We start from the raw sequence: 16,394 nt of genomic DNA, 5'->3' as shown, positions 1-16,394 counted from the left end.
TTCAGAATTCTGTCAGAGAGTGCCCTTGTGTGTGGTGTTGTGGTGAAATTGTCCCCTGTTCTGTACCACACTGGGTCACTGTGCAAGAACTCCTCCTCCTGCTCCTTTTGACTCTCTTTTTACTTCCCAAGAGGCAGAACCTTCTTTGTATTCAACAACACAGAAGCTCAGCAAAAATGAGGGAAATTGCAACCAGCTGTGTTCTTGTCTGCCTCAAGTGCATCTCCAGACATGGTTGCCAAGGGAAAGTGTGTTTTCTTTTTTAGCATAATTTACAACCAAATGCTGTACTCTATAACAGAACCACCTTCTCCAAGTTCCTTAACAACAAGCCACCTACTTCCTCAGGTTTCTCCCCACCCTGGAATTAGGCAATTGATGGGTGATAGTACCTCACCTTGCCCCTAACACGCACGCAGGCACACACACACACACACACACACACACACACACACACACACACACGCACATGCACATGCACACACACACTGAGACTTTACTTCCTGGGGGAATTCAGACCCAGTCTAAACCAGTTGCAGGTATCTGACAGTTCCTCCATATCCCATGGCTGGAGAGGATATGGGGTTGCCACTAGTAACCAGAAGCAGATTGTGAGTCATAAGCCTTTCCTGAAGGCTACCTATGGTTTACTATTTTGAAAGCCGGCAAAGCAGTCTTGCATCTTAGCCCCAAAGGATAGCCGGCCTCATTGTATTTCCTCAATTATGTCTCCAATCGTGGCCCTCTCTCATTGGTTAAGTCCAATGTCAAGTGGAATGCAGGGCAGGGTCTTCCCCAGAGTATCTCTACCAAAAGCAATGTCCTGTGGTGGGCTCTGCTGGGACTGCAGATCATCTGTGCTTCCTGCTGCTGTGGTCTGTGTGAGATGGGGGAACTGCTGTGGGCTCTGCCTTCTTGACATCCTTTGGGTTTTGCTGCTGTGCATTGGTTTCTATAGTACTGCATGCAAACCCAGAAGACACCTGCCTGTTCTTGGAGAAGCTCTCCCTCACAACTCAGTTTTTAAAGTTAAATATTGTACACCAAGGTTGGGCTCACAAGGGTTCTCTTGCTGGGTTGAAGTACCCAGCTTGCTAGGATTCCAAGTTGATTGTTGTACTGAAATATTAGAGAAGGGCAAAAAAACCTGGTCCTTTGATGCTTACAAGATGAACATGATATGGTCTAATATTAATTCTCCAGGTTAAAATAAAAAAGTTCATCCCAAGTTTCAAGTTGTGGATAAAGAAAGAGTTCCTGGGCAAAACACCGGCCTCCCTGGCCTAGGCTGTGCCTAGAGTCCCAGTGTGTCTACTGTACTGTCAAACAGATGAACAGTACAACTGAGCAACAGACATCAACACTGACGGGCTCTGCCCCAATCCAGAATCTGAACTCAACCTCAAAGGCCCCTGAATCCAGCCTCCAACCTGTCAGCTTTACTATTTCCAGCTACCTCCCACAGCCTTTGTGAAACTGTGTACAAGAAGGCAGAAAAAATGGCACCTATGTCAAATGATTCCAAAACGTGAGTTCTCAATCTTAATCTAAACCATAGAAATCTTTTTTTTCCAGGCCAGCAGAATTTATTTTCCTTCCAGAAGTCTAGAGATCTTAATCCATCCCTGAAGTAAAGTAGAAGTCAGGAATAACTGTTTAAACTCTGCCACTGGAACTATGGTGTTTATTCATAGATGCTCTTAGTACTGCCCCAGCCGTACTAAGATTGTGGAATCCTAGATTCAAAATGGTAAAGTTTTCTTATTTTCTAAGCTGAACAAATTCACATAAGGACAAGTTCCTGTTAATGTTGCTGGGGAAAAAAGTCATTTAGGTAACTAAAATAAAAATTAATCAATATCATCTCTCATAGGACAAGAAGGAATTTCCCTTTCTGCATAGCACATTCGGTACTTTAGAGAAGAGTTTCTTTGCCCTGGAAAAATACCAAACTAAACCATGAATTATACTGCAGAAAGTAGCAACTTTGAATGTCACAAACTCTAGTAATGTTAATTTTTTTCTTCTAAACCTAAGATTTGTTTTGATGTCACCAACATTTCCAAATCAAAGATCTCCTGATAATGATTTAGTCCTGGTGAATGTAGTTCTGGGCTAACCATCCACAGAGCCATCTGGGGTGTCACTAACGCCCAGCTTTGAAAGCATAAAGGCAGATAATTTGGAACTTCCCAGAATCTGACAGAGGGTTCCTGACATCTACCTAGCCTAGAACAAGAAGTTGTTCTCCCTGCTAATTCCTCATTTAGGAGGTGAGCAGAGATACTCTGTGAAAGTCTGTCTCAAACAAACAAAGCAACAACCCCTTCCCCTCCCACCCTGCCAAAAACACCTTAGTCATTGTCAATGACCTTCATTAGTTGATGGGCTGTGGTCTTCACCTTGATTATAGACAGAAATTCAGTACAAGGGCGCTGCCTTTCAACAGACAGCAAGAAATAAACCAGTCAAGATCTCTGGGAAGAGCAGACTATTAACCAGCTCCAGTCATCAGAAATTAAGCTGACCTTAGACTGCAGTGTTAATTTCCTTGTGGGATGATTCACAAACACAATACAAGGGTTTCAGCATGGTGGGGGAGGGGAGTATCCCAGGCCTCTGAAACTCAGACCCCAAAGGCTCTGAATTTCTCCATCAGACATCCAGGAGGGCTTGGGAGTGAAGCTAGAGCCAAGGCCATCTAAGCGACAGGCCAAAGTGACACAAAACCTACTTCCTGTGTTCCAACCAAGAGTTTCCATCCCAAGCCAATGGAAGACAATTTCACTTGTTAGGGCCCAAAGGAACAGCCAGTTCTACTCCTTCCACTCCCCAGGTAGCCACCTTTGGCGACATACTTGATTCTAACCATTGTAAGTAGTAAAGGGATGAGCTTGGTTCCAACCATTTTGGGGATGGGTAAAAGGCTCAGGAAGGTACAGTGTGGATTAGGCCACAAGATGGGGCAGATGATGTCATCTGAAGCATGTGACTGGTGGAAGGAGCTACAAAACTTCTGGGCAACCTAGTCCATGCTATGCAGGCAGGTAGAGGGATGGGCAGTGCTCATTGTTTGGCATTGATGATGTCCACAAATTCAAGCTTGAGAGTTGCACTACCCAAGAGGAAGCCATCCACATCAGGCTGGCTTGCCAGCTCTTTACAGGCTGCTCCAGTCACAGAACCTCCATAAATGATCCAGTTGCACTGAGCCATCCCATCAGACATTGGATTTCAGCCTTCCCTGGAGCTTCTCGTGTACTTCCTGAGCCTGTTGAGGGGTTGTAGTCTTGCCAGTCCCAATGGCCCACACAGGTTCACAGGCCAGGACCACTTTGCTTCAGTCCTTCACATTATCTGCAATGACCTTGGTTTGTTTGAAAACAACCTTCTCAGTGATGCCAGCTTCCCTTTCGTCTAGCTTCTCCTTGATGCAGGCAATCACTCCGAGTCCCTTTGCTAGGGCATGGTTCACTTTCTGACCAATCAACTTGCTTGATTCCCAAAGATAGGTCTTCTTTTCGAGTGTCCCAGCATAACCCAGGTGTCTAAGTCTTTGATCATACCAGGGTTGATATCCCCAGTGAAGGCCCCATCGGTCACTTTGTAGCAGTTCTGTGCAGCCACAGCAATTTTGGGATCCAGCTTCCGCCAGTGGAAGTTGATGTAGGCAGTTGGCTATGCACAAACTACCTCCGGGTCTATCCGCACATGGTGCAGCAGAGTTCTCCCAGGCACTTCTTCCTCCTGTTCATCTTCCAGTTGGCCTCCATAAAGAACTTCCTGGAAGGCGCCATTGCACTAAGCTCAAGGCTCTGAAGGTCAGTACCAGGCTAGAGTCACAGTATAAACCATGTCCTTTACAAAGAATTATTTAGTGTGCGTGTGTATGTGCGTGTGCGTGTGCGTGTGCGTGTGCGTGTGCGTGTGTGTGTGTGTGTGTGTGTGTGTGTGTGTGTGTGTGTGTGTGGTGCATGTCTATGTATGTGTACCATATGAGTTCAAGAGTCCAAGATAAGTCAGAACAGGCCTGGATCCTCTGGAACTGAGGTAGTTCCAGAGGAGTGTAAGAGCTGCTATGGATGCTAGGTACTGAATCTGGACTCTCTGCAAGAACAGCAAGTGCTCTTCACTGGAGAACCACCTTTCTAGCCTCCTACCTCAGTCCTTGAGCCATGCATACTTAACATTTTATAGTATTACCCTTGGTTTTTCGGGATGAAAATAGTTAAGTTGACATCTATCCTCTAGCTCTGGGACAAAATACAGGGACGTAACTCTGGGGCTTATCCAGAGATGAAGAGCAGTTTCTAGAAACAGCCTTGGAAATCAATAAACATCTTGAATGTATTTTAAACACACTTGTAGGTTTAATTTGAATGGTAGGCTTCTACCAGCTCAGAGAAGGCAATAACCTAACCCGCTTTCCCCTATCTCTGACATAAGACAGACCAACAAAATTTACAAAAGAAATTCTATATGTCTGGTGAAATATCACTAGAATTAGAAAAGAAAACTGGGTGGGGAAAGTAGGATAAGAAGTAGAAATTCTTCTTCAATTCAAATTCCCCAGAAGTATTTTTCCTAAAATTATAGAAGTATTGGTAATTTTTTATGAATTTACTCTGTCTCTTACAAACATGTTTCTCCTGAAGGCTGTTTCTTCAGAAGCAGAAGTACCCTGTGCTGTGGGATTAGAAGGCCACAGGGTATTTCCATCCAGCAGAGGAAACAGCTTTCTCTTGTACTAATTAAGAATGTTTCAGGCCTAACAGACTCAGCTAGGATGGGGAAGCCTTGCAGGATGGCCCCTGACCAGACCCCAAAACTGGAATTGATCCTGGTGAACTTTTAAAACTCTGGCCTATACTCTTAGAAATACAGAAATAATCTTGTTAAGTATATCACGGTTGACTAGATTTGAGATACAGACTCACTCCAGTGATGTGACTTATAGAGCCAGAATACTAATTTAGAAATTTATAAAAATCCGTGAATCTCCTCATGCTCCTCCTCTCTCTCTCCCTTCTTTTACTCCATCCTCTTTCTTCCTCTTCCACCTCATCCTTCCTCCTCCCCATTTTCTTTCTTCTCTTCCTTTCCTCTGAGTCAGGGGTCCCAGGCTGGCCTTGAACTTGGGACTATCATGCTGCTACAGCACCCCGAATGCTAGGATTATAGGCGTATGCCAGGATGACTGGCTCCGTTCTCTCCTTTAAACAAGCAGCATGAATAGTGCATTGTTTGGTAAGAGTGGAGCCACCAAAGTTGCCATCACAACACACTGACACTGGCTTCTGATGGAGGGGCTGTGACATTTGCCACACTACCCTCACATTATAGGTTTGCCAGGCTGACCCACGACAGCAATGGCAAAGACACATGTGTCCATGCATCTCCTTTCAGATGTGTCTACCCCTAATTAATTCCCTTTCCAATCGGTATTTCTGCTTTCTTTTTCTTGCTACAGTTATTCAGCAGAGCTATGCTGGCAGACCTGCTAGTCAGGCATTTGGACTTCCGAATCTAATGTATGAATGCTGTAGCCTTTTTAGAATTGCTATAGCTACTTCCCACAAATGCCATCTACCATTGAACCAAGTGTGAAGATATTTGATAAAGCCCTGAAAAATCAAGCAGGTCCTTGAGAATTGAGCACTCTTGGAAAGGGCCAGTTCTAGAAAGCAGGAAAGAGGAGGTATCAAGATGATTGTGTACTAAGGGCTTTCCCCTCTTAAAGGGACATTGCAAAATCACAAAGGGAGGGCAGTTGGAGAAGGAAGAAGGAAGGGAAAAGATACAAATTAACACCTGCAGTTTGGAGGTGTGTGGCAACCGTGTCTCAGCTCCTATGAGGGGACAGCCTCTGGTCAGTCCCACTGAGACTACCCCTAGTCGTGTGTGAACGTCGAACTGTGAAGAAACTGAGGCAGAAGCGGATAATTATTCTAAATCATTAACAACTTTTGTTCTTTGAACCTCACTTAGATGTCAACTTTTTTCTTCTTTGCTTTAGTGGTTCCTAACCTTCCTCTTGCTGCGACCCTTTAATACAGTTCTTCACATTGTGGTGATCACCAACCATGGAATCATTTTTGTCGTTACTTCATAACAGTAATTATGCTATTGTTATGAATTGAATGTAGAGGTCTGTGTTTTCCAATGGTCTTAGGCAACCCCTGTGAGAGGGCAACTCCCAAAGGGGTCACAGCCCACAGGCTGAGAAACACTATGCTAGAGTTCTTATGGCCAGAAGGATTGTCAGGGGAGAAAGGAAAAGATTGCCTCAGAAGGAATCTAGAAAATGATAGGGCAATTGTCACTTCTGGTCAAGGAACAAGTGTTATGAAATTTATAGCTGAACTTTGGGTTTGCAGACTTGCCTAATAGCTTGAGAAAAGATCATTCCCATCCTTTTAGCGTCCCAATGAGCTTCCCATCACAGTTTTGCATAAGGGAATTAGAAATCAGGAAGTGGGTTCCCATAGCAAGGAATGGAGGACTGTCTCTCTGACCCCAGAAAAGTGGTGTTCCACTTGGGCCCTGTCCTTTTCTAAGTTGCAACATATTATGAGAAATGGTGTCTTGTCAGGCTGTGCCCTGCCCTGGGTGATTCTGTTTTACAAGCAGCATTTGGATCCATTTGACATGTTAACTGAGAGGCAGGATGACTCTGCACCACGTTATATACACACGTGAGAATAATGCCTGTTCAACACAGACTTACTCCTGAAAGTTAAGGGGAATTGGACTGTATGAATACAATGATTGTTTAAAGCCATTTCAGAAAAGCTAGGCTTGAGGACTTCTCAGACACACCAGAATGAGTAAATGTATAAGACCTCACTTGGACCCCTAAGAGGAGGAAGACCTAGTGCTATGGTTGTGATGGTGAATTACCCCCGCAAGTCTATCATCTGACACCTCTCTCTTCTTTCTCTCCTCTCTCTCTCTCCTTCTCCCTCATGCCCTCCCTCTCTGTTCCCCTCCTCTTCCCCCTCCTCCCCTTCCTCCCTCTTGTAATCTATCTCTCTCTTTCTATTCCCGCCCCCCTCTGTGTGTGTGTGTGTGTGTGTGTGTGTGTGTTTGTGGGGGTGTGTGTGTTCAGTCTCCTATTGCTGATCTAGTCACTTAACTGCTGTCTCCCACCCACACATTCATCTGTCTGGACCTGGCAATGTATTTGATTGTGCAGCTCTGAGGCGTGGCACTGCATGAAGAGGTAGCATCTTTGGAAGCGTGGTAACAAGGCTAATTATCTACTCTTTTGGGAAGACTGCTCACATTTCTGTCACCTTTCTGTCCCTGCTTCCTTGTTAAGGTCTTTCTGAACTCCTTGAATTCTGTTATAACCTTTCCAATCCCTTTGTAGTCATTCTGTAGCCTACAGATAGACAGGGGGGTAGACAGACATGGATAAATAATAAATAGGTTTTACACACACATACACACACATACATATATATGTATATGTATATATATATATGAATGATAGATAATAGGTGACAAGCAAACAAAGGTAGCCATCATTGCTGGGTGGTGAGTAATATAGGATCTGATAGTTAATATTAGTAATTAAGATGAGAACAGAATCAAAGAGCTTGTGTTTGTGTTTGTCAACAGGGGAACTGTACACTACTCAACAAATTATAGTTAATGAAGTAACATAAATTGTGAATTTATTATTATTATTCAACACATTCTGACCTCATTGGTATGTTAATCCAATGATTAATAATTCAGACCATTGGTGGGTCCTAATTTGAAGGACCCACCTAATTGAGCAGTAGGGAAACTCAGCAAGTGAGACCTACTTGAAGGAAGTAAATCCTTGAGGTGTATCCCCAAGGACTATATCCTGCCAGCCTCCCAGCTTGACATGAACTATTTTTTTTCTCAAACTCAGGCCATGCTGTTCTACCTTACCATGGGCTCAGGGACCTGGGGCCGAGCACCCACAGCTTGAACACGCTGGAACAGAGAGCCAAAAGCAGCCCTCCCTCCTTCTTGTTCTTTATTTGAGGGAGCGTGCTACAGGATCAAAAATCGAATTAACCCATCCTATAATTGGCTTCACTCATACCTAGCCATTTTAGATTGGTTTCCTTCGGTGACACTCAATGAAATTCCATATCTTTCATGACATGATATCTTAATTTTTAAGACCAGAAAACATTCTATTATCTGGATGCATCACAGTGTTTTATATTGGTCTGGATCCTCCTCCCCTCCCCATGTCCTTGTATTATTAATGTTACTTTTTTGTTTGTTTGCTTGTTTTGAGACAGGGTTTCTCTGTGTAGCCTTGGCTGTCCTGGAACTCACTCTATAGACCAGGATGGCCTGGAACTCAGAAATCTTCCTGCCTCTGCCTCCCAAGTGCTGGGATTACAGGCGTGCGCCACCACTGCCTGGCTTAATGTTACTTATATTTGACAATAAAGACTATAATGAAACAGATAGAGATAGTTGAAATGATTAAAGTGGAGCTGTAATCCAATGGAAGAGTGGCCTCTGTTTGCCTAAAGAATAGTCACCTGAGGCTACAGCAAGAAAACAGCTATTTAGAACCTAGATAGGCAGCTCACAGACCAGAAATCACATTGATTGTTCTCTTGATTGTCCAGCCTCTGAGACTCTTGTTATAAAGAAAATATTTACTGTTTAAGGCACTAACAGATTAATGCTTGCGAAGTTAAATACTTCTTCCATTCCACTGGAAGGCATCTGGTTTGCTTTCAAGTCTGGCAATGATTAAGAAAGTTGCTATACGCATAAGTTTTTAGCTCATCTGAGTAAATACCAGTAGGTGAGGGTGTTGGATCTCATGACAAGGGTATGTTTACTGCTATAAGAGTCTTCCACACTGGTTGCACTGTTCTTAATCCCCATCAGTGAAAGAGCATTTCTGTGGCCCCAGCAATGTGTCTTGTTGATGTTCACAACTTCAGTCTTCTTATTAGGAATCTACTAGCATTGCTTTTGTCTTAATTTACATTTTTCTAATGATACACAGTGTGGCAAAGCTTTCTCCATTTGCTTGTCTCCTGGGTGTTTGTTGAGGCACAGTGATCACTTTATCATGTTGTTATTAGCATGCACGTTTATGTTACAGTAGCAACAGGACATTATCTGGATGTGGTGTGTTACTGGGCTTACATTGCTGGGAGAAATAGCAGACAGAAACAATGAAGGTTGTATATATCCCGATTGTGATTTCAGAGATTTGGGTTCACCATGGGGAGGGATATGTCAGAGCTAAGTGGGTTAGAATATGATGGGTAGAGATGAAAGACAGAAAGAAAAAGATTGTGTGTGGGGGGGGATGGGGGGAGGATCTGTGTTCAGTTGCATTCTTTCTCCCTGTGTATTCCTTCCCAAGCTATCTGATGGTGCCTTCCACATTAAGTAACTCTTACTTTCTCCTTCAGTTAACCTCTTCTAGAGTTAAACTCATTAGCATTAACCTCATTAGCATACCTAGGCCACCTTCACTAATCCCATAGGTGTTTCTCTGCAGGACCAAGTGGATAATCAAAGTGTGACATCACATGGACCACTGTGCTTTGGATTTTCATTTTAGTTCCATATTGCTTTGAAGTGTTTTCTCATTGTTAGTTTTTAAGAGTTCTTTATATTTTGAATACCAGTTTTTATTAGATGATTCCTTTGTCAAATATTTTATTCTAGACTGTGCTTTTTGTCTTCTAGTTCTCTTGACACTGTCTTTTAGACAGCAGACATTCTATAAAAATGTATGTTATTTTAAAATAATTTTACTAATGCTACTGAGTCAGTAGAATTATATATTTTATTTATATTTTTGTAATATATACTATATATAATATATAAAATAAGTATACATATAATTTATTTATATATATAAAAATATAAAAACATTTTAGCTCAGATGTTAATCAATAGAAGTTATTTTCTCTGTTTTGTCAAGAAAGTTCAGATCAAGCAGCCTATAAGTTTAATTTCTTGTGAGTACTCTTTTCCTGGCTTTCACGTGGATTTTTCTTCTCTATTTGGTTTGTCTGCTTAGAAGAGAATGCATGGATTCCTTTTACAGAAACCCCAATCCTACCCAGCTAAGCCTAACCCTTATAACCTTAACTGACTTCTTAAGGATGTCATTTCCAAATTGAGCCATCCTGTAGCATATGATGGTGTGTGTGATAGCCTTCTTCAGCTTGTGAACACTGGAGAGTTACAACTGGGGACCATTCTTAACATTAAAGCTACAAGCAAGATAAGGCAATGTAGTGCTAGCTAGATGGAGGAAACCAACACTGGATTCCATATGAAGGCTATAAGAAAAAGGCAGAGCATGGCGTTGCCTGGCCTCAGCTGAGCTCATCAACAACAGGCTCGATTTTTTTTAAACTGTCCCCTCTGTTTCCACAAATAATTGCAAAAGTACAGCAAATATAGTCACGTATTGTGATTTCAACATTGTGGGAACATCATGAGGCAAACTTTCACACACACTAAAAGGCTGTGACATCACTAACATTATAACATATGAGACCATTATTGTCTGTAAGGTTCATTAACTAGAAGATCATCTTAAGGTACATAACTATAGTGATTTTCAGGTTACAAATAACTGTTAGCAAGTTCACACATGCAGCCTATAAACTCTGAAAATCAGCCATATGTATTTCTGGTAAATTAAGGGAATCCTCGACGGAAGAACCCCCCCCCCCCCCACTTGCTGATTTGGATCTTAGAAAATGGGTTCTCATGCAGAAGGGCACATGCTAGCAGGTGGATATCCAAATGGCAAAGACAGTAATAGGCCAAAACCACCAAAATGCTCAACTATGTGAACACTTCTTGGTTCTCCTGCCTCACACTAAACTGAGTCAAAAACTAAAAAGTACTTGAATGGAGTATCATGGTGTAAGCTTGTAAATCTAGCACCTAGGACAAAGAGGTGGAGTGATTAGGGATCAAAGCCAGCCTCGACTATATAGTAAGTTCAAGACCACATGAGTTTCAAAGACCACAAAGTTTCAAGAAAAATTTTTTTTAAAGAAGGAAATACAGAACAGAAGGAATTAAGAGAAAGGATAAAAGAAAGAAAGGAAGGAAGGAAAAAAGAGACAGAGGACTTGCCATAGGGTTGCTGTGACCAAGTGACATTGTCCAACAGCAGACTAAGATGGGCAAAGGAGGTAGAAGGAAGACCTAAACAGAGACCTCTGTTTAACTCACATGAGCAGAAGAGAGTCCATGACTGAGAAATGATTCAGTCCTTCTGAAGAAAAGACTGGATCCAGGGGTTACCAGAGACAGATACAGAACCCTGAAAAGGGGCTGCTAAACAGAGGTGTGTGGATCCCATGCAAGGCCAATCCTCAGGCATGCTGGCATACTTCTGTGACCCAGATCTCAGAAGTCGAGTCATGAGAACTGCTACAAATTAAGCCAGCCTGGGCTCATAGCATGAACTGTCTCAGAAACAAACATACAGGGGAAAAAAAAGTCCAGGTGACTGTCCATACCTTATCAGCATGCCTTCCTGTTCACACTGACTGTTACAAGCCATTTTTTCAAGGTTGAAATGCAGTGGCTGAGGCGAAGCCTCCTGAAATATTTTATCCATAGACAACACAGTAGGACAGACTAAGAGATGCTTAAATTACAGGATCTCTAAACTTTAAATAAGATTGAGCATTTAACTTTTCCTGTTTACCAATGGGAAAGAAGGATCAGTTCCATGAATTGGTCCATTTTGTGTTGGTGTTGTGTGTGTTGGGTCTATCTGAGTGGTGAGATGAAATACATAGATGTGTGTTTTGGAAACGGGTTCTTCTACCAATCTAATGAGGGAAATAGATGCTTAGTCATTTGCCATAAGTGACTGGGCACTTTAGTTCACTGGTTTGCTTTATCCAGAGGGCAGCAGTGAGCTTTGGTAATGTTGTTAGCCAAGGAAGAAACTGTACCATTGCAGATAGGAGGAAGTGGCCTCGGAGTGTCTCAGGAAGGCTCTGGCAGACAAGGATGTGCAATTCTCACACATCCATGGTGTGGATGGCAGAAGAGCCCTGGTACCTACTCACCATAGTGCTCAAGCTAAGATACCTAAGTTGGGGTATCACATATACTCATTTCTGTCTATGGGAACTGTATCCTGTCTGCTCACTCCTCGTTTCTCAGAAGTTCTTCATGTTTGTAATTTTGTTTCTGACATTTGGAATGTGCTGGTTACAGGCTGGCAGGTTGGCCAGCCAGTACTTGCTATCAAACCCGCGCACCTGAGTTTCATGCCTAGGATTCAGGTGGGAAAAGGAGAGAATCGGCTTCTGCAAGACGCCTCCTGACCTCATCACACACATCATGGCTTGGAGACACTCATCTACAAATAAATAAATGTTAAAAATAATGTTTTATTCGTGCTGGTTATTTTCTGTCCCCAGAGACGTTTACGGCCCTTGGCTGCCTTGTTTTGCACATGGGGAAGGAAGTTCACCCTTGGAATAATGTAATCAGTGTCTCTGTGGGACAGCCTCCAACTGGGTTCTGATATGGAAAGTGACCTCTTCCTGCTCCATTAAATGTCTCGTGTGTGTGTGTGTGTGTGTGTGTGTGTGTGTGTGTGTGTGTGTGTGTGTGCGTGTGTGTATGTGTACGCTTATGTGTGGGTCCAATTGCACGTGTGTTTACCATACAAGGTCTCTTTAACATGCTGCATCTTGAATACCTTCTTGCCCATATTCCCTGCTCAGGCCTGTCTTCATCAGCCTATGGCTCAGAGGGATTAACTGAGGTTGCTTTCACAATCCTATTGCTCCTGCAGTCACATGCATGTGAGGACTCCCTGGCATTGCTGTTCACTGAGCACGTGAACAACGCTTATTGTCTCCTCTACACTTGCCCACACACTAAAATTTCTTCACTGAAATTACTTTATTCAGTCAAAGGAGTTGGAGTCCCTTTCCTTTGGGGACTCTTCCTGGAATTCTGAGTCGTCACCAGTCTACTCTTATGGTGCTTCCTCCTCCAACCCCAAAGCCTTGGGTTTGTCAGCTTAGGGCACAGACTACCGCTTTCAAACCCATCTCTGCTGCTTGTTAAAAATGCAGATTCCTAGGTTTCACTTCTGAGCACTTTTCCCATCAGAATCTCTGGATATGCTGGGCAATGGTAAGCACATCTCTAACATGCTCCTACTGAATAAAATCCTTGTACGAGGTGGCTCTTCACATTCTTGGACACACCAGTAGTCTTCAAGAATCCTCCAGGAAAGCCTCTCATTATGGACAAATCAAAAATGAATTATTACATGCATTTCAAGCAATTTAAGCTTCTAGAACAAAAGAGGATGTAGATTTGTTGTTGTTGTTGTTGTTAGACTCAGTCAATGTTTGGAGGCTGCTTTGCATGAATTCTTGCATCTCACAAACACACCCTCTCACGAGTACTGAAACACAGTTCAAATGTCTCCTTTTCAAAGCCAGCCATCTTCTTTCTTCCTCACTGTCTAGAATCCTAAAGCGAAGAACTGCAATGAGCAGAGTCCTCTTCCTACTCAGGGGTTCAACTTCCTAACTTATAGAAGACAAAGGAGTGAGAGGAACTTGTCCCAAAGGCTCATGCCCAGGGGATTGTTTAACAGGTTTTTTATGGGCTTTCTTATAGGTAAGCTGGGGAAAGGTTAAATTTCTAGTTTAAATCTTTTCCTCTGAGACACTTGGTTGGTGACATGATCTTGAAATGTGACTGTGACAATGATGGTGATGATGAAGAGGAGGAAGAAAAGAAGAGGAAGGGGAAGAAGAAGCAATAGCTTGCATTAGTTTCTAGTCACTTATTTTGTATTTAATGGCTTTTGATAATAAGCCATTCATTATCTTCATGTTTTCTGAGCTGGAGCCTCTGCTCAAATGTTCATAGGCTAAAGTGAAGGAGTGGCCTATGGTACAGTCTGTTCTGAGCTCATAATCCTTCTCAAATTCATGGTGATACTAGCAGAATTCAGTTCTTAGTGGCTATAAGACTGCAACTCCATTCCTATTGCTGGGCTATCTACTAGACCTACTGGGCCACCCTTAGTTCCTTGAGTCAGCCTGCAGTTTATAGTCATGTGGCCTCTCTAGGCCCTTACTTAAACCACTGAATTATTTCTCTGTTAGTGAACTAAAGGTTAGCCCAGTTAATAGCCTCCTCCCATGAGTCACATCCCTTTGTGCTCATAGATCCAGCTCATACAAATGAAAGGATGAAAAGAAAATTATACAAGGCATGTACAGTGCTAGGCAAGTCAGTACATCTTAAAACGCCATGCATCACAAGACCTAAGAGTAGCATATACCTTGCATGGGCTTTGACTTACTATTCCAACAGCAGTCCTGAGAAATAGGTCTTAGCTGGGCATGTGGCACTTGTTAATAGTCTCAGCACTCCAAAGGCTGAGGCAGAATCTCTCCAAGCTCCAAAGGAACACCTGAGTGCTACTACTCTTGCCTTCTTTTGGTAAGGAGGTAACTTGAAGTGTATATTAGCAAATAAAAGATAAAATTAGGGATTTACTTATTTCTTCTGAAACTTACAGAAGGAGATTCCATTCTGTTGACGATTCACTCAGACTCAAGCAGCAAAGCCTTTCCCGCCATGAATTGCCTTTGCAAACTTTGTAAACTCTCAAGGCAGGGAAGTGGACAGACCCAATCCCCAGACTTCTCTAACAGCCTTAAAGGTCTTTTCCTAACAGCTGTAACCGTCATTCCCAGACCCTGCCCTACAAGAAAAAAAAATCCCATTAATTCCTGAGCAAGAAAACACACCAATCCCTGAGCTCTCCAAAAATCAAGACTTGAAATCCCAGCAGTCTTCCCCCTGGAAAGCTCTGCCCTGGAAAGCTCTGCCCTTTAAGATGCCCTGTATAAGCCCTGACTGCTTTTGAGCTTGCTGTCTTCTTCCAGGACCGGAGGCTGCCAACCCTGGATTCCTCCCACCCAGTAAATCACTTTTGTGAGAATTGCTGCCTGATGCGACTCTCTCATTGGAAGAAGCCAAGAAGTAAAGAAGTGGAGCTGAGGCACTCAGGAGCCTCAGCTCTGCTGGGGATACACTCCCCCAGTAGCTGCAAGAAGGGGAGCATCTAAGTTGAGCTGTTGCACTGCAGCACTCCAGCTCAGCCAAGACATCCTCTCTCAGGGCTACAGTACCTCTACTGAGGAGGGTTCCTCTGAGGCTATGTGGCTCCTAGCATCACATCTCAGGACACCTTTCCATTGGTGTGGGTTAAAATGGGTGGCCTGCATCTGATCCAGGGCTCAGGCTGCTGGGTGAGGTGGGACAAGGGAAGTCTGACTGTGCACACCCCACACTGCTTTAGGTTGTGAGAAGCCACAGGAACCCGCTCAAGAGGTGGGAAGGCACAGTCTAAGGTCCCCCAGGGAACTGCCAGGAGCCGGCTTGTGGGTCCCCAGGCCGCAGGGAGGACAGGGACACCAGGTTCTAGTTCTCGAACAACGCAGATGCTGCTTGACCTTGCAGAAGAGCTGAGAGCAGAGTGTGGGCCCATGGGCAGGCTTGGCTTGGTGGAGACCATGGCTAAGAATGCAGAGGCCACCTGCAGGAGTTTAGATGAGGCCCTTTAGAGGAAGACCTGCTCCATTGTTCCCCACAGCAGGCGCTGTTCATGGTTTTAAGGCATTTATTGTCATCGAGGAGAGTTGTGATGAGTGAAAAGGTACCCCCTTTCTCAGGGCAGGCCTGAGGTTAAATACCTTTTGCAGGGAGGAGGGTCTGGAAAGGAGAGCTTAATTGGCAAAGCCCATTAGGGCTTTAGGTACCTCATTAAAATGGAGATCTGTAGTCACACTTTTTACCTGTGGAGGGGCTTGGGGTGTTGCCTACGTGACTGATGGCCACAGAATTACAGAGAGCTGAGGCTTAGGGTCAGGAGCCTGGTGTCTAGGAGTGTGGTCGGCAAACGCCTTCCGCCCCTTGCAGTTATCTGCTGGGTCTCTGGGGTTTAAACCTAGTTCAACCAGAAAACAAGTTGCCTTTCACAGTCCTACACATTGGGACATTGCCTACCTCAGAGCTGTGTGGTTCCTGTTTCGGAGCCTCATGATATGTTTCAATCCAAGCAGGAACACTAACACATCATCCCCACACTCCCACCCCATGTCTTTCTTTACATCTCCTTTTCAAATATTTGCAATCAAGGACCTGGGACCTCAAAGACCTGGGAGCTCTACCCTTGAGATATAATCATGAAGAAAGATAACGTTCAATCTATTCCATCACAGGAAAAAAAAAAAGATCTACCTGTCACTTGACTCTAAATTGTTAAGGATCTACTTAATGGATTGTGACTCATTAGCTATAGTTGGGAATAAGAGTTCCCTCTGTCTTTGCAGGGTCCTTCC

At 43.6% G+C, this 16,394-nt stretch overlaps 1 pseudogene; it reads right to left on the bottom strand.

The window, feature by feature from the left end:
* Window positions 1-3,066: 3,066 nt before the first annotated feature.
* Window positions 3,067-3,821, bottom strand: LOC116097686 (annotated as a pseudogene).
* Window positions 3,822-16,394: the final 12,573 nt, after the last annotated feature.

The sequence above is a fragment of the Mastomys coucha genome, unplaced genomic scaffold, assembly GCF_008632895.1.
Source record: "Mastomys coucha isolate ucsf_1 unplaced genomic scaffold, UCSF_Mcou_1 pScaffold2, whole genome shotgun sequence".
Lineage (NCBI taxonomy): Eukaryota > Metazoa > Chordata > Mammalia > Rodentia > Muridae > Mastomys > Mastomys coucha.
This window is presented reverse-complemented; position numbering and strand designations above follow the sequence as displayed.